The sequence below is a fragment of the Bufo gargarizans genome, chromosome 4 (genome assembly GCF_014858855.1).
Source record: "Bufo gargarizans isolate SCDJY-AF-19 chromosome 4, ASM1485885v1, whole genome shotgun sequence".
Taxonomy (NCBI): Eukaryota; Metazoa; Chordata; class Amphibia; order Anura; family Bufonidae; genus Bufo; species Bufo gargarizans.
The window spans coordinates 491011136-491037791 of record NC_058083.1 but is presented as its reverse complement, the minus strand read 5'-3'; the positions used below and the strand labels follow the sequence as shown (position 1 = coordinate 491037791).

Sequence of the window (26656 nt, the reverse complement as noted above, 5' to 3'; positions counted from 1 at the left end):
CTAAGCCATGCCCCCATCCACTCCACAGTCAACGGGGATTGAAAAAATCAACTTCTGTCAGCTGCAGGGGTGGGATGGACGGTGACTTTCTCCCTGCAGCTCATGCACTGTTAAGGGGACGGGGTGTTGTGGAAATCACTGTTAGGCCTCTTTCACACTACAGTATGTCCATTTCAGTGTTTTGCAGTCCGTTTTTCACGGATCCGTTGGTCCGTTTTTTGCTTCCGTTGTGGTTCCGTTTCGTTGTTCCGTTCCGTTTTTCCGTATGGCATATACAGTATACAGTAATTACATAGAAAAAATTGGGCTGGGCATAACATTTTCAATAGATGGTTCAGAAAAAACTGAACGGAAACGGAAGACATACGGATGCATTTCTGTATGTGTTCCGTTTTTTTTGCGGACCCATTGACTTGAATGGAGCCACGGAATGAATGGTTCCGTATACGGACCGTATACGGACCGCAAAAAACGGACCGCAAAACGGAAAAAAAAAACGGTAGTGTGAAAGAGGCCTTAAGGAGATGGGGTACTGTGGAGGTCACTAATAAAGGGGCCACAGCTGTGGAGGTCACTAATAAAGGGGCCACAGCTGTGGAGGTCACTGTTAAAAGGGGCGGGCTGCTGTGGATGTCACTGATAAAGGGGAGGAATGGTTTTGAGGTCACTGATAAAGGGGTGGAATGCTGTGGAGGTCACTGTTAAAGGGGCGGGCACTGTGGAGGTCTCTGTTAAGGGGACAGGGAACTGTGGAGGTCTCTGTTAAGGGCACGGTCCGCTATGGAGGTCAGTGTTAAGGGGCGGATTGCTGTAGAAGTCAGGGGGTGGATTACTGTGGAAATCACTGTTAATGAGACAGGGTACTGTGGAGGTCACTGTTAAAGAGGAGGGCGCTGTGGATGTTACTGTTAAGGGTGCAAGCCGCTGTGAAGGTCACTGTTAAAGGGGCGGGGTACTGTAGATGTCACTGTTATAGTGGATACTGTCAATATCTTTTAACGACACTCAAAAACATGAAATGAAATAGATTAAATATACCCGTGCGAAGCCAGGTCTTTCTGCTAGTGTTTTAATATAATCCAGTTTGAAAAACGAGTTACTTTCTGTTACAAAGATACTCCAGTTGTGAGACACTGTATACTCGTTACTTCATAATAGTTGCACCCTCTGGTGTTTAATCTGTACAGTAATGTGCACATCCACTTACTGAGGAGGTTGCACATGCTCAGTTCCATCCTTCAACTGACAGATACTACTTCTCCTCCTTTTTTTTATTCATACTTGGTTTTGGTTTCTAAAATTGTATCAGGAAACCTGAACGCAGAAAGGACACACCCCTGAGCTGCCAACCTGAAAAGAATCCAGCAGAGCAATTGGAGCAGTGAATGTGGAGATCTCTAGATCCATGTGAAGTACAGGGCTGGTTCAAGCTTTGTTAGGGCTCTTTCACACTTGCGTTCTTTTCTTCCGGCATAGAGTTCCGTCGTTGGGGCTCTATGCCGGAAGAATACTGATCAGTTTTATCCTAATGCATTCTGAATGGAGTGAAATCCGTTCAGGATGCATCAGGATGTCTTCAGTTCCGGAACGGAACGTTTTTTGGCCGGAGAAAATACCGCAGCATGCTGCGCTTTTTGCTCCGGCCAAAAATCCTGAAGACTTGCCGCAAGGCCGGATCCGGAATTAATGCCCATTGAAAGGCATTGATCCGGATCCGGCCTTAAGCTAAACGTCGTTTTGGCGCATTGCCGGATCCGACGTTTAGCTTTTTCTGAATGGTTACCATGGCTACCGGGACGCTAAAGTCCTGGCAGCCATTGTAAAGTGTAGCAGGGAGCGGGGGAGCAGTATACTTACCGTCCGTGCGGCTCCCGGGGCGCTCCAGAGTGATGTCAGGGCGCCCCAAGCGCATGGATGACGTGATCGCATGGCACGTGATCCATGCACATGGGGCGCTCTGACGTCACTCTGGAGCGCCCCGGGAGCCGCACGGACGGTAAGTATACTGCTCCCCCGCTCCCCCGCTCCCCCGCTACTACTATGGCAACCAGGACTTTAATAGCGTCCTGGGTGCCATAGTAACACTGAAAGCATTTTGAAGACGGATCCGTCTTCAAATGCTTTCAGTACACTTGCGTTTTTCCGGATCCGGCGTGTAATTCTGGCAAGTGGAGTACACGCCGGATCCGGAGAACGCAAGTGTGAAAGAGGCCTTAGAACGAGGTTGTCATGTAGTATATGATGTCTGGTTTTAGTTTTTTACATCAATCATGGCATAACCCCTTTAAGTGGTAAATAAAATATCCAAGAAGGAAAGGTTATGGAATTATCAAAATCACGGGATCAATAGACATGTTACGGATATGCAAATTATAAATAAATGGAAACAAAATATTCAAAACATCTCAAGTTCAGTATCAAGTATGAGTGCCACATACAGAATACCCACACTATCAATGAGGTTATGAATAGTTGTCTGAGGATTTCAGTTTGCCGCCCTAGGCTTGGGATGTGACGTTCAGTTTCACTTGCAGTACAGAATGGACTGGACGCGCCATTTTTCTAATCAGATGATCCGTCCATGTACAGGTTCTCCTCGGTGCATCGCTTGCTGTCATTACAGTTCATAGTTGTTCTCTCAACCACTGGGACACACAACGTTGAATAGTCCTGACATCTCGGCCTAGGTGAATAGCGATCTGCAATAGTGATAAACCAAGATCTCTCAGTTGAAGGATTCTGTCCCTGTCAGCAGGGGTGGACTGGGAACTTAAAGTGGCCATGGAAAAAATACTAAAAGTGGACCCATTTTGTAGTCGGGTCCAAATTTATGGAAGGCAGGGCCAACATAAGTAGGCAGAGCCAGCAATACCATATTGTTAGACATTATACCATCCCAACAGAGCCAAATACCACAGTCCATCACAAAATACTGCCCCCATCAGCACAAAATACATCCCAGAAAACGTCCTCTGGCCCGCGGTGAGGAGGGCTCAAGCAGCCCTCTGGGCATCAGCCCACCGGGAAATTTCCCAGTAAGCTCTATGGCTAATCCGCCCCTGCCTGTCAGTTTGTGACAAGTAGTGACTACTGGCATCGATGAAACAGAGGCATCACACAATCATCCCACACAACTCAATCCATTTCTGAGGTTTCAGTTGGCTAAAAACGTTGCTTTCAATCTGGCTTTTCTGCCCCTCCTGCATACCACAGATTGGAGCTAGGTGCTTGAAAATGTAACCATCTGTAGAGTTTACCAACACCTGCTACATCCTCAATTTGTCTTAAGTTACTTTCTTGATGTTGCCATTTGAGTGTTGAGGAGCGCATATTAACCCAGCACTAATAAACCAGCAAGTCTTCATTTCGGAACATGAACACAGGAGTTTATACTTTCTTAATTACTGAGCAGAGGAAGTTAAACTTTTCAGCGCAATTCTTGTGGTTCGCTGTTATGGTATAATGACTGGCACTACTGGGATAATGACTTTATTTTGTAATCAGTTTAATCTTTATTCAAACTGGAAACAGGCAGCGCGATGTGTGATGCAGGTGCAAAGGAACAAAACACAGACAGATAAAGAGGGAAGACATACATCAGGCACACTGCTGGGCGGTGAAACTTCCACACACGCCAATAACATGTCCACGCAATTATCCCATTACCTGCTGGAAGCACACAGGGGGACAGAGGGGCAGGGGGTGCAGCTACAGTAAACTCCCAAAGTGTGTGTCAGACTTCAGGCTGGTAAGCCATTTCCTACCACATTTTGGCGGCATTAGCTATATAGTAGGCATATGTCAACTGGGCTGATTGCCACAGTAATGGAGTGATGACTGCAGCACCGCATTAGAGAGGCTGGACTTGTCGCAGGAGTGCAGACTGGTAACTATCTGACGCATTCTGTGACTTGAGCTGCCATGAAGAGATATGCATCTCCATGGCAACAGACAACAAACAAACTATTTGTAGTCTGATTATACAGTCATACACCTTTCTTTTATCCCCATGCATCTTCCTAACATGGAAGTATGGGACAGTTAGAAACGAGTATAACTGTAGGATCAGACTACACATGGTTTGTTTGTTGTCTGTTGCCATGGAGATGCATATGTCTTCATGGCAGCTCAAGTTACAGAATGTGTCAGATAGTTACCCGTCTGCATTCCTGCCACAAGTCCAGCCTCTCTAATGCGGCGCTGCAGGCGTCACTCCATTACTGTGGCAATCAGCCTAGTTGACCGTGGAGGTAATTGGTCAGCAGGGATGCCGGGCCAGTCAGGCTTGGCACCACCGTCATATGTGCCTGTCAGCGGGGTATTTAAACAGGCAACTGCTGGCCACAGCTGCCTGTGATTGGTTTTCCTGTCTCCCACGCATAGTTTGTGTTTCATGTGGATTCCTTGACTTCTGACCTTCTGTTAGTGACTTTGCCTCTGGCCGAATGCACACGGCCGTTGTTCACGGCCGTGAGCGGTCCGTGGAACCGCGGCCTGGATTCCTGCTGACTGCAGGAGCGCACAGCGTCATGGGTTGCTATGACGCCGTGCGCTCCCTGCTGCCGCCGCAGTACAGTAATAAACTGGTATAGATCAAACCAGCAGGAATCCAGGCCGCGGTTCCACGGACCGCTCACGGCCGTGAACAACGGCCGTGTGCATTCGGCCTCTGACTGCTGATTCTGGTTGTGACCCTGCTTGGTATATTATCTGCTTTTGTTTATTCCTTGGTTCTGACAGTTTTCTGTGGTTTGTGTCATCAGAAAATGACCTATTGATTAAATCAAGTTTTTATTATTAACTAGCAGAAGGACCCGGCTTCGCACGGGTATATTTCATCTATTTCATTTAATGTTTGTGTGTGTCATTAAAAGAAATCAACAGTATCCCCCATAACAGTGACCTCTACAGCACCCCGCCCCTTAACACTGACCCTCCCCTTCCCCACAGCAGCCCATCCCCTTAACTTTGACATTCACAGTAGCCCGCCCCTTTAAGGGTCCATTCACACGTCCGCAAAATGGGTTCGCATCCATTCAGCAATTTTGCAGAATGGGTGCAGACCCATTCATTTTCAATGGGGCCGGAATGTGCTGTCCGCATCCGCATTTGCGGATCCGCACTTCCGCATCTGTGCTTCCGTTTCCGCAAAAAAAATAGAACATGTCCTATTCTTGTCCGCAATTGCGGACAAGATTAGGCATTTTGTATTATAGTGCCGGCGATGTGCGATCCGCAAATAGCGGAATACACATTGCCGGTGTCCATGTTTTGCGCATCCGCAAAACACTTACGGATGTGTGAATGGACCCTAACAGTGAGTTTCACCCCACTCCCTTGACAGTGACCTTCTAGGGGCCTGCCCCCTTAACAGTGACCTCACAGTGCCCTGCCCCCTTAACAGTGACCTCCACAGTGTCCGCCCCTTTAACAGTGACCTCCACAGCGCCCTGCCCCTTTAATGCTAGGGCTACATGGCGACATGTGTCGCGCAACATTTTGTCTCAACAATTTTTGGATTTTTCAGCGACTGTCGCGTTGCAATCGCAGCATGTCACATATCCCAGTGCAACACCATAGACTAACATTATAAAAATTGTTGCGCAACATTGGTGCGACATCAATGTCGCACGACACATGTAGCAGTGTAGTTGTTCCCTATGTGTCCTGCGACTTTTTTTCGTGCGACACATGTTGTCATGTAGCCCTAGCCTAAAGCTGACCTACAGCAGTGAAGAAAAATGGCTGGGTTGTTATGGAAACCTGGAGTAAAACTGTGTGTATGTGGAGACTAATGGCCTGCGATCTTCTATTGGCTGATAAGGTACATGTGACCGTGTGTATGGCAGTTGGGATATGAAGAGAAAGACTTGCAGGCTTGTATTGGCTAATGCAGGTCATATTTTGGGAGTATCAGGAACAGTACATCCTAGAGAGCTGTGACCCCCCACAAGATTTCTTTCCAGGTAGCAAGGGATGTGTATACCAAGTTTCGTTGAAATCGATGGTTGCGTTTTTGAGTGATCGCGGAACATACATACATACGTCCTTTATATATAGAGATTTTTAAAGAATGTTTGAAATTTTTAATTTTCCATGTCAATATCTATATTTAACCCTTTCATGACCAAGAGTCATTGATGCCCCAGTGTCCAGGTCAAAATTTACAAATCTGACATGCGTCACTTTATGTGGTAATAGCTTTGGAACACTTTCACTTATCCACGCCATTCTGACATTGTTTTCTCGTGACACATTGTACTTCATGATAGTCATATATTTGAGTCAATATATTTCACCTTTATTTATGAAAAAATCCCAAATTTTCAAAATTTCAATTTCTCTGGTTCTAAAACAGAAAGTCATACCTAATAAAATATTTATTACTTAACATTCCCCATATGTCTACTTTATGTTGGCATCATTTTGGAAATGTCATTTTATTTTTTTAGGACGTTAGACGGCTTAGAAGTTTAGAAGCAATTCTTACAATTTTTAAGAAAATTTCCAAAACCCACTTTTTAAGGACCAGTTCAGGTCTGAAGTCACTTTGTGGGGCTTACATAGTGGAAACCCCCATAAATGACCCCATTGTAGAAACTACACCCCTCAAGTTACTCAAAACTGATTTTACAAACTTTGTTAACCCTTTAGGCGTTCCACAAGAATTAAAGGAAAATGGAGATGAAATTTCTAAATTTCACTTTTTGGCAGATTTTCCATTTTATAAATTTTTTTTCTTTAACACATTGAGGGTTAACAGCCAAACAAAACTCAATATTTATAACCCTGATTCCGCGGTTTACATAAACACCCCACATGTGGTTGTAAACTGCTGTACGGGCACACGGCAGGGCGCAGAAGGAAAGGAATGCCATACGGTTTTTGGAAGGCAGATTGTGCTGGATTGGTTTTCTGAACGCCATGTTTTTTTTTTTTATGCCGATCGTCTTGTGCAGGGGCTCGTTTTTTGCAGAAAGTGTTAAGGTTTTTATTGGTACCATTTTTGGGTACAAAGGATTTTTTGATCATTCATTATTACACTTTATGGGGCAAGGTGACCCAAAAATTGGCTGTTTTGGAACAGTTTTCATTTATTTATTTTTACAGCATTCATCTGAAGCATTAGGTCATGTGATAGTTTTATAGAGAAGATCATTACGGACGTGGCAATACCTAATATGTATACTTTTTCTTATTTATTTAAGTTTTACACAATAATAACATTTCTGAAATAAAAAAATGATGTTTTAGTGTCTCTATAGTCTGAGAGCCATAGTTTTTTGTATTTTTTGGGCGATTGTCTTAAATAGGGTATCATTTTTTGTGGGACGAGGTAACAATTTGATTGGTACTATTTTGGGGGTCATACGCCTTTTTGATCGCTTGCTGTTGCACTTTTTGTGATGTAAGGCGACAAAAATGGCTTTTTTTTTTTTTTTACACAGTTTTTATTTTTTATGGTGTTTATTGGACGGGGTCTATCATGTGATATCTTTATAGAGACGGTCGTTACGGACGCAGTGATACCTAATATGTGTAGTTTTTTATTTTTCATTTTTTATAGGAAAAGGCAATTTTTTATTTTTTATTTTACATTTTTATTTATTTTTACTTTTATTTTTTTCACATTTTTTTTTTATCAAGTCCCTCTTGGATCTTGAAGATCCAGTGGGGCTGTACTATACTTTGCATTGCAAAGTGTAATACAATCAGATGCCCTGTAGGTGGCAACAGCGGACGCTTTTGCAAAGAGTCCAGTTGCCATGGCAACCATCGGGGCTGCCATCGCAGCGCAGCAGCCCCGATGGTGGAGAGAGGGAGCCCCCTCCCTCTATTAACCCCATGGATGCCGCTGCCGCGGCATCTATGGGGTTACAGCAGAGTGTCAGCATAGAGCTGACACTCTGATGATGGCGGTGGCTCAGGAATGGAGCCACCGCCATCAAACACAGCAGGGGGACCGACCGAGCGGGGGGCAGCGCTGGAAGGGGGGGAGGGAGGGTGTCACGGCCAGCAGGAGGAATGTATGGGGCGGGGAGGGGGCGGACTCAAGGAGGGGCACTGTGGACACAAGATGGGGCACAGATGGAGGGGGCTGCACAGATCGGGGGGGCCTGCACAGATCGGGGGGGCTGCACGGATCGGGGGGGGGGGGGGCATGAGGACACTGTGATTTCAGGCTCAGGATCAGAGCCTGAAACCGGCATTTTTTCACTTCTGCGATCCGATTGGTTAGTCTGCACAGACTAACCAATCGGATCGATTGCCGGCAAGGGGCCACTCTGATTGGTCCCTTCCCGGCATTACTACACTGTATGCTGAATTTGGTGGGGTGCAACATAGAATCAAAAGCTCCATTAACTGCAGGAGCACCTATGTATTGTACCTGTTGTTGTGTGATTGCGGTCGATTCTATGTTGGGAAAACGATCAGATGTCTTTTTGAAAGAGTTAGAGAACATTTTAATTCTGCAAAAACGGGTAAAGGTTGTCCAAGGTTCATAGAACATGTAAGGAACGTACATGGAGGTAAAACTGATTGCATTTCCTTCATGGGGCTCGAAACCGTGTCTACCCCTCTGCAGGGGGGGGGGGGGGGGGGGACAGACATCGTCTCCTCCTGCAGAGGGAGGCGAGGTGGATCCTGCGTACCCAAGCCCTGGGTGAACTGGGTTTAAATGATAGGAACAATTTAAGTTCCTTTTTGTAACCATACATTTGTAACCATACTATATTGCCCGATATTTGTTGTTTTTTGCTTTGCACGTATTCACTTGTATATGTACCTTTAAGGAAGGCATAGCTGTTGTTAACCTGATTGACAACTATCGGTGCCGCTTGTTTAAAAAAGTGACGCGCAACATATGCGCCGACGCAGAGCCTGAGGAAGCGCTTGATAGCGCAAAACGGCCGTCACTGCTCTTCTTGTGCGTGTAAGAATTGTCTGCCCCCTGCCCATTGTAATAAAGGACCCACTTGGTTTACATCACATCGGTGAGTGCCACTGCATATTCTTTTCTTCGATATTACATTTGTGATTACCTTTCTGCTAGCAGCAGCTGAGCACCGCCGTCAGTGTGAAGGCTCCGAGCGGCCGAGATACTGCTCCCTGCTGTTTCAAGTTGGACTGTGTTTGCTACTGTGCCGCCCCTGTTTCTTTTTCTTGCTGCACAATATATGGGACCTGGAATAAATGTATCAAATGACATTGAGATTGCATACCCAGACAGAAACAGGGCATAGGTGTGGTAATGCCACTCGGGGCGTTACACAATGACCACTGCACAGGTCACAGAACATGCCCAGAAAACCCTCCCATAGAAGTCAATGAGGTCCCCTGCTGACCATTGTGTTGTGTATGGACCATGGGGCTGCCGTAAAGCAATTTTCTAAATGCTGTTAAGAACAGCTGGGGCAAGATGGCCGCCCCCCATAATCATGTTCAGGAAACAGAATAAAGAAATATGCAATCAGAAAGCAAAAAGAGAGAGAGAGAAAGAGAAGAAAAGGATGTGTGTCGCTATGTGGATTTAACTGGCAGAAAAAACATTTTGGTGACACATGTCCTTCAAGTAGGTCCTGTGAACAGTCAGGTCAGGGACCTGTCGTAGCATAAATGATGATGTCGCTAAAAATATTTATAGTATAAAGTCTTCAAAAACATCTTAGTCTATTAAATTATATTAATATATTAATATTTCGTTTTTACTTTAATGTTTATTTTCCGTAAAACCTGAGTCATAATCTATATATCAGTACAGCTACCGCCAGGGTTACTATTCGGCTTCCCTAGAGTCCCATTTTTCCCAGATATGCAGGATATTTTGTAAAACACCATGCACCTACCTTCCATCCTATCGTACTAATATTAGATCAATGCAGCATAGCAGGGGCACTTTAATATAATTAGTTTGACCTTTATGGGCCTTATGTTGCACATTATTGAATCTAATGATATAGTAGGGATAATATAATGAATGTTTCTTGGTGAAAAATGATCTCATATGTGTGTTATTGATTACAAAAGCAAAGCTACATATTGGTGAGTAGTAAACGCTGGCTGCAGAGAACTGTATATTTTTCTATTTTAAGAATAATATAATTTAGATTTTATTCTTTTTGCAAGTAAAGCATAGATTAACAGATAATTCTATGACCTGAGCTTTAGCGGAAGCAATCTGGGTGATAGAGGAAAGCAGAAGCCAGGCAATCAGACCACCAGTGGCTGCTCTCCATACAGGCACTTTTTACAGCAGCCTGTCTGCTGCGAATACAGAGAGGCTCTGGTATTGGAGTACATATAATTTATTTATTAAAGGGGTTCTCCAGCCCTAAATTGAAAAATATGGCCTGAGTCTAACCTATGGAGAGAAGATTGGGAGAGCCATAGTTATCCCCAGCAGCAGCAGCGTTTCTAGGATCCTCCTCAAGCTCCTCTTCTCCCTTTCACTCTGAAGCAGGAGACAGCATCACTGACGTAACCGCCTCCTGGCCTTCCTTGTTCTCGGACCCCTGCTGCACAAGCGCTGGGACCACCAGCCTTCCCTGACAGCCAGCCGTCTGCTGATGTCAGTGTACAGGAAGTGTGAGGCTGATGCACAGAACGATGTAAGTAAGTTGATGTAAGTACTGTGCATGAGTCAGAACATAGCGATCAGCCTCTGTGCTGTCACTATGCTGCGGATGTCACTGTTATGACTGCACTGCAGATGTCACTGTTATAATCGCTCTGCAGATGTCACTGTTATAACCGCTCTGCAGATGTCACTGTTATAACCGCTCTGTAGATGTCACTGTTAGGGCGGGTTCAGATCACCATTATGGATTCCGTTTTTGTTTTCCGTTATAACATGTTTATACAAAAAATAATGGAATCTATAAGACGCGGAAGTCAAAACGGAAGCCTTTAAGAGGCATTCCGTTTTGAGCCTAACGCATCTGTCCTGGACTCCTGCATAATGGAAAGTAGCTGGTCAGCACTCGCTTGATGCACGCCGCGCGGGATCAGGATCAATTTCCACGTGCAATGAAGTAAAGGATCCCCGTGGAGGGGAGGTTTGAGGAAAAAGGTTATCCCTCATTAACCTTAAGAAAAACTGTGAGTGATCTAGACCAGGGGTGGCCAACCTGTGGCTCTTGAGCCGCATGTGGCTCTTTGCTTCTTCAAGTGAGGCTCTAGCTGTGGAGCCGGGAAGCAGTCAGGCCGGCTCCCTCTCCACCCCATGCTCGGATCTCTTCTCTTGATCGGGCAATGTTGCAACTTTGCAGCTCCAGCTCACTCTCCACTACTAGCCACTGAGGAAGGAGACGAGTATAGTCCCCGAAACGCGTCTGGCGGTAACTTTCGGTCATCAGACTCAAATAGCCGGACATATGTTGGATAACATCGACTAGATGGCCCACAAGTGAAGCGCTTCACTAAAGAAATCCACTGGCGGTATCCACAGCCTGCAAACTACCGGTCTACAGCAGGTATTTCAGCAAACACTGAAGCTCCATACATTCGGAGACACGTGGAACGCCAAAGGAAGTCAGCTCAAATATTGAGACCGCGTGTGATACAGTTCCACACAGCCGTGTTCCAATAGAAAGAACAAAGATTCGGTATACCAACTGTATGAAAAATTTCCAAGAAAGAAGCAATCTCACCACTTAAGGACAGCTCGTGGGACGCCACGAACCGAAGCTGCTAACTGTGAGTAATAGCTGCTCATACCGAGAGCTGAGCAAAATTTGTGCAAGCATTGCTTGCTGTCATCCTTTTTCTTTGGGAAAGATCTATATAGAAACTGTCTGAGTGCGGTATCACTAACATATACCATCATATATTGAAAATAACAATATCAATTGCTACCATCATCATTTTTCTGCAAAGATCACTATGAGTCTGTATAATAATCTGCATTCATAACCATATTGAGGAACTCCGGATTTTCTTTTTTCTTCCTTTTTTCTTCCTTTTTCCACATGAACATTGTATAAGTCCATCGAACAATTGTGAGGATATTAATTGTCGGACTAACATCAGCCAATATTATTCAGTATATTACAGTACCATACAGTGCCAATATTTTAAGTTGTGTATTTTATATATGTATTTTATATATTTTTTATGGTAATCTATGCTAGGATTTTATACTTGTATTATTAAATTGGATAAATCTGGTATTAATTCTGTATATGACTCCATCTATCAGAGTGCCCATTCACTTTATATACACTCTCCACTACGTCCTGATGCACACAGTGTGAGAAAGTGGTACGTGGAGACACGCACTATGACCGGACGTTGTGCTCATCAGGTCACAGTGGAGAGAGTGTCAGACCTACAGAGTAGCAGGTGCCCGAGCAGGAGCCCAGTGCCTGATCAGGAGAGGGAAGAGATTTTATTTATTTATTATAGAACTGAGCATGGGGCTCTGAGCTAAGCATGGGAGGTTCTGATCTGAGCATAGGGGGATCCTGATCTGAGCAATGAGGGTCTGATTTGAGCATGAGGGTCAGATCTGAGCATGGGGGAAGATCTGAGCATAGGGGGGCAGATCTGAGCATGGGTTGGTCAGGTCTGAGCATGGGGGGTCAGATCTGAGAAGGGGGAGATCTGAGCAAGGGGGGTGTCACAGAATGTGTACAGGTAACAAGGCAAAACAACATGCATAAATGACTCGCTGGATCCAAAAGCTAAGGAACAAAAGGGAGACCCCTGTAGAAGACCTGGCACTTTCCCTGGCTGCTCAGCCTATGCATAGATCCGAATGGTGGAGGTATGCATATCCACGTACCTTGACTATATAACCCCTGAGCACCCTACAATAGTGAGGGGACACGACCACCGGCTCCCTACACCAGACACGGAGGGAGTCAGGGTCACCTGGGATCCAGCAAACAGAAAATAACAGATAACAGTATAACACTTAACTTTGTAGAGGAGAGGAGAACCAGATGGGCATGCACACATACTCCAGGAAGAAATATAAGCCGCCCAGAAAAGCCTTCTGGGGAAGAATTTAAAGGGAAGCAATTAGTCCAACACATGACAGCTGAGAGAGACTAACGAGAGGAGGAGCTGAATACCACAACACAGAAACTCAAGGAGGAGGTTCTGAAAGGCCTCTGTCAGAGCTTCTCAGCTGTCTGGTTGTGACAGGGGGAGATCTGAGCATGGGAAGGGGGGGAGATCTGAGCAATGAGGGTCTGAAATTTGAGTCTGATTTGTGTTGTCTGATCCGAGCATTGGGGGTCTTATTTTGGGGGTCTGATTTGGAGGTCTGATGAGGTTTGGGGATCTTATTTTAGGTCAGATGAGGATTAGGGATCTGATTTAGGAGTCTGATCTGAGGTCTGATGAATATGGTGACTCTTGTGTAAATCTATAGCTTATGACTCCTGGAAGTCATATGTTGTTGTTTTTTGGCTCTTTGTGTCTGTAAGGTTGGCCACCCCTGATCTAGACAATCCTAGACCTGATAAAATAGACACCCCGCGAGTGGCCTTGGTCCATAAATATCACCCCTTTAATCATAAACTAGACAATATTGTGAGGAAGCACTGGTCTCTGTTGGGAAGAGCATACCCCCAGATTGAAGAATTCAAAAATCCTCCGCTCATTTGTAATCAGAAAAACCCGAGCTATAGAGACAAGTTAGTGCGCGCTGATGTGGGGAGCCCTAGAGGCATACTCAAGCAGAGCGTACTAGCTACACAGCGGAAGGGTACGTTCCCCTGTCTGCACTGCTTCCAGTGCTCAAATATAATTAAGGGATCCAATATTTATCACCCACATACTGGACGAACATACCCAGTGAATGGTTTTTTCACCTGTGAGTCTACTAATGTAGTGTATTTAATTAAATGTCCTTGTGGGTTATTATATATTGGTGAGACCATGCAAACGATTAGAGACCGCATTGGGAAGCATAAGTCCACTATTAGGACTAAGAACTTATTGCTTCCGATTCCCTCCCACTTTGAAAAATGCAAACACACTATTGCTCAATTAAAATTTCAGGTGATAGAACGGGTAATGAGACCGCGAAGGGGAGGTGATGTGAAGAAGCTATTACTACGCCGAGAGGCCTATTGGATCCATACCCTAGATACCCTACATCCTAGGGGTCTGAATAGGGACTATGAAATTACACATATCTAGGATCCCATGTCAATCAATGCATTATTACTGTTTAATCCGGTGATCTAACATATATCATTATTATTATTATTATATTTTTTTAGACATCATCTACTCATTGAAGAATCTCCCATCTGAGATGGTATCTATAATATATAAAATATAACATGTAGTGTTGCCGTTATATGGTTTTCTTTCGTTATATACAAAATATATTTTTTGTTACTCTTTGGTTACCTCCCATGTACCACCCCCTTTTGGGGTCTGATGTCACGGGGCGGCACCCTATCCCTGGCATTATAGGTGTATATAAACCTGTGCTGTATGATGGATATTCTGTTGAAAAAGGCTAATATAGCCGAAACGCGTCATTGTTACTTTGACAAATGTTACTTTGACAATAAACCTTTTACAAGCATCCAAGTCACGTCTGCTGGGATCCTTTACTTCCTGCATAATGGAAACCAGGACGGATCCGTTATGCTGCCCATAGACTTGTATTATTAAGGATCAAAACGGAATTTACAGACCCACTGAAATGAATGCTTCCGTATACGGTCTCCAAAAAAACCCAGAAAGGACATGGAAAGAAAATACGTTTGTGTGCATGAGCCTTTATGACCGCACAGCTGTCACTGTTATGACCGCATTGCAGATGTTACTATCATGGGAGCACAGCTCATGCATGTGAAAGTGATTAGCCCAGGACACACGTGTCAGCTGTATCTCCAACACCGACTGCAGCTCCCCTGGCCCGAACTGACTGTATCATAGTAATTTGTGATAGAACCATTCTCAATCTGATCGCGAGGCTATAGCAGTGTGCTCACATCATCACGTGCCCCGCGATCAGATACAAACTGACTGTATCATAGATTGCATCCAACTGTGTTTTCAGGGCTGATCATGGTCGTATGCATGAGCCCTTACATACAGAAGCTGATCAGATAGTATCACACATGATAGGCCTAGATGAACGCTTCAGCAGGCAGTAGCAAAAAAGATAGTATTAGGACTCATGCACACAAGCGTATCCGTTTTGCGGTCTGTATGTCTTTTCCACAAGAGATAGTACATGTCTTATTAGGGTTATCAAAATGTAGCCAACAAACTCACTGAAGTCAATGACTGTATCTTTATTTTGCAGATCCATGATTTGCAGATACAGCAGGGGTCCACCACCAATGAGGCCAGGTGAGGCGATCGCCTCAGGCAGCACCAGGTAGGGGCAAGAGAGGGGCAGCTGAAGGGCCATGGGCTGAATGGAAGGGGATAGATTAAGAAATTGCCATTGGGGAGGCAGGGGCGCAATTTCAGTTTTCACCTCAGGCAGCAGAAAGGCTAGCTGCACACCAGAGATAGTCATGTTCATGAGGCCTTAGATACACAGCTCAGTAGGCAGTATCACATATGAGAATCTTTGATGCAGATGATAGACTTAGGCTACTTTCACATCTGTGTTTTTGCTGGATCCGGCAGGGTTCAGCAAAAACACTTTTTTCATAATAATTGTCACGGACATTCCTGCGACAAGTGGCAGGAGATCGGTGAGACTGGCAACATGTAGTTTGATCGGACATGTTTTCCGTTTGGATCAAATGACGTCTGTGTTGTTTCTGGTGCTTGCCACCAGTGATGGCCAGTTCGCAGTGTTCGCCAGCGAACACATGTGATCTGCCATCTTAACTGACAAGTCCGGCGAGGCACAGGTAAGTCCTTACCTGTGCCTGTGCGCGAGACGGTCTGAAATTAAATGTGGTCTCCGGGTGCAGGCAGTTCCGAGAACAGCCCCTCGGAACTGCCTTCACCCGGAGACCACATTTCATTTCAGACCGTCTCGCGCACAGGCACAGGTAAGGACTTACCTGTGCCTTGCCGGACTTGTCAGTTAAGATGGCAGATCGCATGTGTTCGTGGGCGAATACTGCGAACTGGCCATCTCTACTTGCCACAACTTCTTTCCCCTAGATAAGGGTCATTTATCCTTCTCTATTTATTGTTGTTTCTCGATTTATAGCTTCAGTTTGAGTTGTGTATAGCTCGTGTGTGGATCTCAGCTGAGTTCCTGGTGCTGCCATAGCCACTTGAAGTTAAGTGTTTCCTTTCCTTTTTGTATCTTGTTTGGGTTATTTTGTGTGTTGCATTTCCCTGTCATTTGTATGAAGGCCTGAGGGAGACTCCTGTTCATCCGTCCTTTTGGAGGAACAGGTTGTCTCAGTCCGGACATTAGTACCAGGGTCAGTTAGGACACTAGGTATTCCTGTGTAGGAACTCACCTACTTCTGGGGTCTGTTCATACTGGTAGTTAGTGAGGACTTTGATTAGGGTTTTACTAGGAGGTGTCCATCTCCTTTCCCTAGTTTCCAGGCCTTATTCCCTTACCCCTTTCCCTCCTATGTTCGGTGTGGTGACAATAATACAACAATCTGCATCCATTAGGAACGGATCCGGTTGTATTATCTCTAAAATAGCCATGACGGATCTGGCACTATAACCATACCAGTCAGAAGATCATAGCTTGCAGTGGTTTTCTGTCCAGTATGGGAACGCAACCATACGGAAAAGAACAGAATGAATTCTAGTGCACTCCGTTCGATTCCATTTTGTCCCCATTGACAATGAATGGGGACAAAACAGAAGCGTTTTTCTCCAGCATTGAGATCATATGATGGATTTCATGACCGGGAAGGAGAAACACAGATGTGAAAGTAGACTTAGGCCGCCGGGACAAACAGAGGAAGAGGCTCGGCTGCTTCCTGCTCTCTCTCCCTGCCCTCAGGTACCGCTCTGCTGCGGGCACAGGAGAAGGCAGAATAATAAATGGGGTATGTGCAGATAGGATGTATATATCCAGTGGTCAGTCTGGAAGGGGTTAAGACACACGCCTGTACATCCAAGCCTGCAAACACTGAGGCCTTTGATGATATTATGGAAGATAATAGTATGTAATGATGGTCGTTGTATTCTTTCAACTTTCTACATGAGTATTATTTTCACATCTGAGTCTCAAGAGCCCCCATGCATATTAAAGAATTAATGGAAGGTGAACTTTCAAATCAACATCTGCTCTGGTTTTTTAAGATCAGAGATTTTGACGTGCAAGCTGAAACATAAGCTCTAAATACTGGTGTTAAGATGTAATAAGTGAGGTGACATTTGCAAAGCACTGATAATACAGAGCATTTGATGAAAAGCCGTTCTTGCACAGTATACAGGACACAGCAGACTGATGCTACAATGCGAAGCCTTCTAGTTGTTAAAGAGATTGTCCCACAAAATTATTCTACAGTTTTCAAACCAGCACTTGGATCTGAATTCTTTTGTAATTGCATGTAATAAAAAAAAATTGCATAGCCACTAAGTTATTCAATAAAATGTTTCTGTATAGCGCCACCTGCACCTTTGACCTGCTCACTGAGATGGCCGCACATGCTCAGTTTCATCCTTCAACTGCCTCCTGAGTTGTTATAGGAAAAGCATTGACACGCCTCCTGAGCTGTGATAGGGAGAGCATGGACACACCTCCTGAGCTGTGATAGGGAGAGCATGGACACGCCTCCTGAGCTGCAGCAAAAAAGACACTCCCCTTGAGCTGCCAGCTTGATATAAATTTAGAAGAGCAATGAATGGGGAGATCTCTGGATCCACGGAGGTACAGGGCTGGTTCAAGTGTTTTTTAGAAAGAGATGTATTATATCATTTTCATTTTTTACGTTAGTCATGGGATAACATCTTTAAAATAAGCCTGTCAATACATAGGCCACTCTAAAATAACATTATCTTCTAGTTTGAGACTGGCACTGTAGCACCTATGTCCCATCTCATGGTCTGCCTTCAATACAAGAGGTAATCAAGGTAACAGAAGATAGTGAATAGACAATTCAAAAGGTGGAATACTGCCATACAATGTGCCAAGTAAAACCACCATATGCTTCTACATAATACTGGGTTGTGTTTGGGTTGATTTTAATTTAGGACAGTAAATGGATTAGGCCTCATGCACACGACCGTTGTTGTGTTCCGTTCCGCAAAATGGGGTTCCGTTGTTCTGTGATCCGTTTCCGTTTTTTTTTCGTGTGTCTTCCTTTATTTTTGGAGGATCACCAGACATGAAGGAAAGTAAAAAAAAGTCTAAGTCAAGTTTGCCATGCAAATGATAGGAATAAAACGGACACGGACGACAATCTAGTGTGCCTCCGCGTTTTTTCACGGACCCATTGACTTGAATGGGTTCGCGAACCAGTTTTCCGTGAAAAAAATAGGACAGGTTATCTTTTTTTGACAGACTGGAACCATGGATCATGGACGCGGATGACAAACGGTGCATTAGCCGAGTTTTCAACAGACCCATTGAAAGTCACATGGAATGAAACAACGGTTGTGTTCATGAGGCCTTAATGGTAACAGTCCGGGTGGTCTTGGGTAGAGAAAAGGTAAATGTACAGATATGCCAAACAAACATTTTGGTCACTATGCTATTAACTTAAAATAATGTTAATGCTGTAGCATGCCACAACTGTTAGCATTAATCCTGCAATATTTAAAACATTTGTGGTGGTCTATGGCAGTCAAAGGGTATTGAAGAGAGTCCTGGTGGTCTAGGGTAGTGAAAGTGTTAATGCAGACAATCCTGAAAGTTTATGATAGCGAAGGAGAAATGAATGCACCTTTAATGGTGCAGGATAGTGAGGGGTTAATAGAAATACCCTTGGTGGTCTAGGACACTTAAAGAATTTTCCACAGGAGAATATATTGATGACATCCTCAGGATAGGTCATCAATACCTGATTGGTGGTTCTAACACCCGGTCCTGCCACTGATCAGCTGTTTTGAAGGGCTGCGGCATTCCAGTCAGCGCCACAACTTCTTCACAGCATACCGAGCATAGTGCCAGTCACTGTATAACGGCTCTGCTTGCATCCCAGAACCAATCACGTGAATGGGACTAAGCTAGGCTTAGGCAATCTGCCCAATGTATGGGGGAATCATTGGCCTAGGAAGAGGCTGCATTGCTCACTGGAGTGCTGTGGCCTCTTTAAACAGCTATTCGTAGGGGGGGTGTCAGGAGTTTAACTCCTACTAATCTGATATTGATAACCTATCCTGAGGATAGGCCATCAAGATTTAACTTCCGTAGGGCCCCTTTAATGGTTAAATCCCCGGTGGTCTTGAGTAGTGAAGGGGTTTACAAGATAAATACCTATTATCTAGTTCTTTCCTCTCCAGGTTCACATAATATCTTGCTATGAGAGGAAGCTGAATGGTCAGGGTCTCACTACAAGGATCACCATAGGGATCTGACCTGGGCAGAAGATGAGAGAACTGTGCAGTCACAAAGCAGTTTTCTCTATGGTCAGGCCATTTACAATGCAGTTGTGGATTCACTTCATAATTATAGAGCTGAGACCGCTTTACTTGTTCTGCTAGGCAAAGACTTATTAGAGAAAATGTCATTTTCAGCAAAATCATATTTCCCTTTGATCATAGTTAATCCAATTACTGAAATGTTAATAAACATGAATAATTAATATATCCAGAAGTCAGTTTTAAGAAAGAAATGAAAACCTGTAATTTACTGATACAAAAAAAAAAAACTCCCGAAATCTATAATGTGTTTTAGGCTGCTGGAAACTGATAAACCAGACACACATTAGGTAATGGTAGTCTTATATGTGAGTATGGAAGTAATCGTCCCAATTATTTTAATATTTAAAATAAAATAAATTCTAATAAAAGCATTTTTCATGAAATGTGAGAGTGTATGACTTAAAGGGTTTGTCCCAAGAAAAATATTCTAGTTTTCAAACCAGCACCTGGATCTAAATTAATATGTAATTGCATTTAATTAAACATTTTGCATAGCCACTAAGGTTATTCAACACAATGTATCTGTATATCGCCACCTGCTGTTTGTTCTTTTTCCTATTTCTTTGACCTTCTCACTGAGAAGGCCGCACATGCTCAGTTCCATCAACTGCCTCCTGAGCGGTGATAGAAAGAGCTGAAACACACCCCCTGAGCTGTGATAGGGAGAGCATGGACACGCCCCCTGAGCTGTGATGGGGGGAGCATGGACACGCCCCCTTAGCTGCAGCAGAAAAGCACTCCCCTTGAGCTGTCAGCTTGATATAAATCTAGCAGAGCAATGAATGCGGAGATCTATTATATAAGCTTTGTTAGAAAGAGATTATCATGTAATAAATTATTTTAATTTTTTCATATTAGTCATGTGATAACTCCTTTAATAATGCCATGTCTCAATCTTCTTTTGATATAGTTATATCCCAGGTTGTTTACTGCATTCCCGACTAGGTGGAGAAGTTAGCTACCTCCTCACTTATGTCCCATATGAGCTATAGTTTTCAACATTTAATTCTTTTAAGGGGTGTTGACATCTGGAAGTTTATGGGATAGCCACAAGATATGCCATAAACATTCGATAAGTGCGGGTGCAGCCTCTAGGAAATGGTCTTATCCTGTGAACATGTCCTAGTCTCACACCATTGGGACAGCAGAAGAGGATCGGGCCATATATGCAGGGCTCTCTCCATTCACTGCCATGGAACTTGCGGAAATAGCTGATGCTAGCTGTTGTTGGAACGTCCATAGAAGTAAATCGAGTGAGCTGCGCAAGAGCAAACACCTCTCCATTCCCAGCAGTGCAAGACTGGGTCCTGTTCTTGAGATAGATAGATATGAGATAGATAGATAGATAAAATGAAAAAAATCCACAGCACATCCAAGGCGTAAAAAAGTAGCTTTAACCACTTCAGCCCCGCTAGGTGAAACCCCCTTCATGACCAGAGCACTTTTTACACTTCGGCACTACACTCCTTTCACCGTTTATCGCTCGGTCATGCAACTTACCACCCAAATGAATTTTACCTCCTTTTCTTCTCACTAATGGAGCTTTCATTTGGTGGTATTTTATTGCTGCTGACATTTTTACTTTTTTTGTTATTAATCAAAATGTAACGATTTTTTTGCAAAAAAATGACATTTTTCACTTTCAGCTGTAAAATTTTGCAAAAAAAACGACATCCATATATAAATTTTTCACCTAATTTATTGTTCTACATGTCTTTGATAAAAAAAAAATGTTTGGGCAAAAAAAAATGGTTTGGGTAAAAGTTATAGCGTTTACAAACTATGGTACAAAAATGTGAATTTCCGCTTTTTGAAACAGCTCTGATTTTCTGAGCACCTGTCATGTTTCCTGAGGTTCTACAATGCCCAAACAGTAGAAAAACCCCACAAATGACCCCATTTCGGAAAGTAGACACCCTAAGGTATTCGCTGATGGGCATAGTGAGTTCATAGAACTTTTTATTTTTTGTCACAAGTTAGCGGAAAATGATGATGATTTTTATTTTTTTATTTTTTCTTACAAAGTCTCATATTCCACTAACTTGCGACAAAAAATAAAAAATTCTAGGAACTCACCATGCCCCTCACAGAATACCTTTGGGTGTCTTCTTTCCAAAATGGGGTCACTTGTGGGGTAGTTATACTGCCCTGGCAATTTAGGGGCCCAAATGTGTGAGAAGAACTTTGCAATCAAAATGTGTAAAAAATGACCGGTGAAATCCGAAAGGTGCACTTTGGAATATGTGCCCCTTTGCCCACCTTGGCAGCAAAAAAGTGTCACACATCTGGTATCGCCGTACTCAGGAGAAGTTGGGGAATGTGTTTTGGGGTGTCATTTTACATATACCTATGCTGGGTGAGAGAAATATCTTGACAAAAGACAACTTTTCCCATTTTTTTATACAAAGTTGGCATTTGACCAAGATATTTTTCTCACCCAGCATGGGTATATGTAAAATGACACCCCAAAACACATTCCCCAACTTCTCCTGAGTATGGCGATACCACATGTGTGACACTTTATTGCAGCCAAGGTGGGCAAAGGGGCACATATTCCAAAGTGCACCTTTCGGATTTTGCAGGCCATTTTTTACACATTTTGATTGCAAGGTACTTCTCACACATATGGGCCCCTAAATTGCCAGGGCAGTATAACTACGCCACAAGTGACCCCATTTTGGAAAGAAGACACCCCAAGGTATTCCGTGAGGGGCACTGCGAGTTCCTAGAATTTTATTTTTTTTGTCACAAGTTAGCGGAAAATGATGATTTTCTTTTTTTTCTCTTTTTTCCTTACAAAGTCTCATATTCCACTAACTTGCGACAAAAAATAAAAAATTCTAGGAACTCGCAGTGCCCCTCACGGAATACCTTGGGGTGTCATCTTTCCAAAATAGGGTCACTTGTGGCGTAGTTATACTGCCCTGGCAATTTAGGGGCCCAAATGTGTGAGAAGTACTTTGCAATCAAAATGTGTAAAAAAAATGGCCTGCAAAATCCGAAAGGTGCACTTTGGAATATGTGCCCCTTTGCCCACCTTGGCAGCAAAAAAGTGTCACACATCTGGTATCGCCGTACTCAGGAGAAGTTGGGAAATGTGTTTTGGGGTGTCATTTTACATATACCCATGCTGGGTGAGAGAAATATCTTGGCAAAAGACAACTTTTCCCATTTTTTTTATACAAAGTTGGCATTTGACCAAGATATTTTTCTCACCCAGCATGGGTATATGTAAAATGACACCCCAAAACACATTCCCCAACTTCTCCTGAGTACGGCGATACCAGATGTGTCACACTTTTTTGCAGCCTAGATGCGCAAAGGTGCCCAAATTCCTTTTAGGAGGGCATTTTTAGACATTTGGATCCCAGACTTCTTCTCACGCTTTAGGGCCCCTAAAAAGCCAGGGCAGTATAAATACCCCACATGTGACCCCACTTTGGAAAGAAGACACCCCAAGGTATCCAATGAGGGGCCTGGCAAGTTCATAGAAATTTTTTTTTTTCCGCAAAAGTTAGCGGAAATTGATTTTTTATTTTTTTCTCACAAAGTCTCACTTTCCGCTAACTTAGGACAAAAATTTCAATCTTTCATGGACTCAATATGCCCCTCAGCGAATACCTTGGGGTGTCTTCTTTCCAAAATGGGGTCAGTTGTGGGGTCTTTGTACTGCCCTGGCATTTGAGGGTCTCCGCAATCATTACATGTATGGCCAGCATTAGGAGTTTCTGCTATTCTCCTTATATTGAGCATACAGGTAATGAGATTTTTTTTTCCGTTCAGCCTCTGGGCTGAAAGAAAAAAATGATCGGCACAGATTTCTTCATTCGCATTGATCAATGTGGATGAAAAAATCTCTGCCAAAAAAAAAAAAAATGGAGGGGAAAGGCGTCTGCCAGGACATAGGAGCTCCGCCCTACATCCATACCCACTTAGCTCGTATGCCCTGGCAAACCAGATTTCTCCATTCGCATCAATCGATGTGGATGAATAAATCATTGCCGGGATTTTTTTTTTTTTTTTTTTTTATATATATATATATACAAAGTGCTTGCCAAAGCATAGGAACGCCGCCTCCTCCTCAGCTCGTATGCCTTGGCAAACGTATCTGTCACTGCAGAGGAGAAAATCCCGTCTTGCAGCGCCGCATACACCGACTTGCGTGTAATCTGACAGCAGCGCAATGCTTCTGTCAGAATGCACATCGGTGCTGCAGCTAGTAGATCGGTTGGTCCACCTGGAAGGTAAAAAGACAAAAAAAAAAGAAAAAACCAGGCCGCAACGCAATAATTTTATTAACTTTGCAACAGAACATGTAACTTTAACTTTTTGAACTGAACATTAACGTGTTTTCTTACTGGTGTGTTTTTTTTTTTTTTACCTTTATAAAACAAACCTCTCCTTCCCCATGGGTCAATGTGCAAAGCGCAAATCGCCCAAAGATGTGGCGAAGTGCGTTATGCACTTTGTCCCATGTGAAAGGAGACGTTTGCAGCAGCAGTGAGTGAAATGGGCCCTAATAGCCCTGTGTGCCTATCCTGGTGAGATGATCCCTATGCTAATAGTGTACCTGTGAGTGGTACTTCCGGAAACACTCTCCAAAGCATAGGGCAGGGTGGTCGGGACAGTCAGGACAGAAATAGCGGGTGTCACGCCTTATTCCACTCCTGCTACAGACACAACATCTTTTTCGGGGTGACGGTTGGGTTGAGGTACCAGGAACGACATTGGGGAAATGTCGCTCGTGTAGACGGCTAACTACACTGGTGGATGGGGCCACGGAACCTCCTGGGTACAGGAGGTTCTCGATGATCTCTTCCTGAAATTTGAGGAAGGATCCAGTTCTCCCAGCCTTACTGTAGAGAACAAAACTATTGTACAGAGCCAATTGAATTAAATATACAGACACCTTCTTATACCAGCGTCTGGTGCGTCGGGAAACTAAATACGGAGACAACATCTGGTCATTGAAGTCCACCCCTCCCATGTGGAGGTTATAGTCGTGGACTGAGAGGGGCTTTTCAATGACACGGGTTGCTCGCTCAATTTGTATTGTCGTGTCTGCGTGAATGGAGGAGAGCATGTAAACGTCACGCTTGTCTCTCCATTTCACCGCGAGCAGTTCTTCGTTACACAGTGCGGCCCTCTGCCCCCTTGCAAGACGGGTGCTAACGAGCCGTTGGGGGAAGCCCGCGCGACTAGTTCGCGCGGTACCACAGGCGCCAATCCGTTCTAGAAACAAATGCCTAAAGAGGGCCACACTCGTGTAAAAATTGTCCACATAAAGATGGTACCCCTTGCCGAATAAGGGTGACACCAAGTCCCAAACTGTCTTCCCACTGCTCCCCAGGTAGTCAGGGCAACCGACCGGCTCCAGGGTCTGATCTTTTCCCTCATAGACACGAAATTTGTGGGTATAGCCTGTGGCCCTTTCACAGAGCTTATACAATTTGACCCCATACCGGGCGCGCTTGCTTGGGATGTATTGTTTGAAGCCAAGGCGCCCGGTAAAATGTATCAGGGACTCGTCTATGCAGATGTTTTGCTCTGGGGTATAAATATCTGCAAATTTCAGGTTGAAATGGTCTATGAGGGGCCGAATTTTGTGGAGCCGGTCAAAAGCAGGGTGGCCCCTGGGACGGGAGGCGGTGTTGTCACTAAAGTGCAGGAAACGCAGGATGACCTCAAATCGTGTCCTGGACATAGCAGCAGAGAACATGGGCATGTGATGAATCGGGTTCGTGGACCAATATGACCGCAATTCATGCTTTTTTGTCAGGCCCATGTTGAGGAGGAGGCCCAGAAAAGTTTTAATTTCGGAAACTTGGACTGGTTTCCACCGGAAAGGCTGGGCATAAAAGCTTCCCGGGTTAGCGGTTATAAATTGTGTGGCATACCGATTTGTTTCTGCCACAACTAAGTCTAAAAGCTCCGCAGTCAAGAACAGCTCAAAAAATCCCAGGGCCGAACCGATCTGAGCTGTCTCAACCCGAACTCCAGACTGGGCGGTGAAAGGGAAAACTACAGGTGCGGCTGAAGTTGGGGACTGCCAATCAGGGTTTGCCAGCACCTCTGGGATTCTAGGGGCTATACGGGCACGTCTTTGCGGTGGCTGCGACGGGGTCACTACTGCACGTGCCACCGTACCAGCTTCAACTGCCCTTCTGGTGCTCGCTACTTCACCAGGTTGTACGGCAGTGCTGGTACTAGGTCCAGGAAGGGCTGGGCTGCTGGTGTATGCCTCACCACGTAATCCGACAGCACCAGCCCCACTCTGCTGCTCTTGAAGCGGATCCTGCGCAACCTGCGGTCTAGCGACACGGGGCCGGGTACGCCTGGTTCTATCAGGGACCTCAGCCTCCTCGTCCGAACTTTGGGTCAGAGAGCCACTGCTTTCTACAGGTTCGTATTCTGACCCGCTGGATTCATCAGATGAGGGTTCCCATTCCTCATCCGACTGGGTCAGAAGCCTGTAGGCCTCTTCAGAAGAATACCCCCTGTTAGACATGTGGGCAACTAAATTTAGGGGTATTCCCTGAGACTACCCAAGAAAAAAAAAGCAAGCCTGTCTTACAAATGGGAGGCTAGCGAAGTACCGGAGGCCGCTGCGGTTGATAAAAAATATCAAAACTGATTTTTTTTATCGCCGCAGTGCGTGTAAATTGAATCTGCAGCGATCAAAAAAAAAATTTTTTTTTGTCACTGCGGTGGGGCGGGTGTGGGCGAACGCAAGTGTGGGCGAGCGATCAGGCCTGATCGGGCAAACACTGCGTTTTGGGTGGAGGGAGAACTAAAGTGACACTAGTACTATTATAGATCTGACCGTGATCAGTTTTGATCACTTCCAGATACTATAAAAGTACAAATGCTGATTAGCGATACGCTAATCAGCGAATAACGGACTGCGGTGCGGTGGGCTGGGCGCTAACCGATCCCTAAACTACCTAACCAAGGGGCCTAAACTATACCTAAAACCTAACGGTCAATACCAGTGGAAAAAAAAAGTGACAGTTTGCACTGATCACTTTTTTCTTTTCACTTGTGATTGACAGGGGCGATCAAAGGGTTAATTGGGGTGCAGGAGGGTGATCTGGGGCTAAAGTGTGATGTTTGGTGTACTCTCTGTGAAGCCTGCTCCTCTGCTGGATCCAACCGACGA

The 26656-nt window shown here is 44.5% G+C and overlaps 1 long non-coding RNA gene across 1 annotated transcript in view; it reads right to left on the bottom strand.

The window, feature by feature from the left end:
* Nucleotides 1–2187: 2187 nt before the first annotated feature.
* Nucleotides 2188–26656, bottom strand: part of LOC122936159 — a 32306-nt gene continuing 7837 nt past the window's right edge. The window contains exons 2-3 of the long non-coding RNA XR_006388890.1: nucleotides 9045–9186; nucleotides 2188–2699 (exon numbers count right to left, since the gene is read on the bottom strand). This is a non-coding gene — a long non-coding RNA (uncharacterized LOC122936159). The remainder of the gene's footprint in view (nucleotides 2700–9044; nucleotides 9187–26656) is intronic.